Below are 647 nucleotides of genomic sequence, written 5' to 3' on the forward strand. Positions count from 1 at the left end.
GCTCGGTCGCCCCAGCGGTTCTCGCAGGTGGTTTGTATCGCAGCTGTGCGGACGTGTTGGCGCGTGCGCTGTGCTGGGAGAGTTCGCTTCGGCACCCAAGTGGGGCTTTTGTCCTTCTGTGGCGCTGGCGTTGGAGCTGCCGGTCACCGTAGGTGGCGCGTGTTGTCTCCCGCCGGCAATGCCACGACAGCACGCTCCCGGGCCTCTGTCGGCAGCGGCAAGCTCAGTTGGGAGCACGGGTGGTCGCACCTAAAGCGTCTACTCGCCTAACTCCGGGCGATTGCGCCTCTCTCGAACCCGACCAAGTACTTAGGACGGCGCTGCGCGCCGCCGGGACCTGAGAGGGTTTCGAGGTGTGTTGTGCAGGGGAGCTCAGCCTCCTCCTGTTTGCAGAATAATTGAGCGGACGCTTGCGTGTTCGCGCGGGCCCCCGGGACACACTCCCGGGCGGCCGGCTGCTCAGCTCTAGTTGACGCAGCTCCCTGGTTGATCCTGCCAGTAGTCATATGCTTGTCTCAAAGATTAAGCCATGCATGTCTCAGTACAAGCCGCATTAAGGTGAAACCGCGAATGGCTCATTAAATCAGTTATGGTTCCTTAGATCGTACCCACGTTACTTGGATAACTGTGGTAATTCTAGAGCTAAT

General features: G+C 59.8%; 1 non-coding gene across 1 annotated transcript in view; it reads left to right on the forward strand.

The window, feature by feature from the left end:
* Window positions 1-479: 479 nt before the first annotated feature.
* The window catches only part of LOC126436220 (small subunit ribosomal RNA), a 1,909-nt gene continuing 1,741 nt past the window's right edge, over window positions 480-647 (forward strand). The window contains exon 1 of the ribosomal RNA XR_007580513.1: window positions 480-647. This exon is cut by the window's right edge and continues 1,741 nt beyond it. This is a non-coding gene — a ribosomal RNA (small subunit ribosomal RNA).

The sequence above is a fragment of the Schistocerca serialis genome, unplaced genomic scaffold, assembly GCF_023864345.2.
Source record: "Schistocerca serialis cubense isolate TAMUIC-IGC-003099 unplaced genomic scaffold, iqSchSeri2.2 HiC_scaffold_1231, whole genome shotgun sequence".
In the NCBI taxonomy this organism is placed as follows: Eukaryota; Metazoa; Arthropoda; class Insecta; order Orthoptera; family Acrididae; genus Schistocerca; species Schistocerca serialis.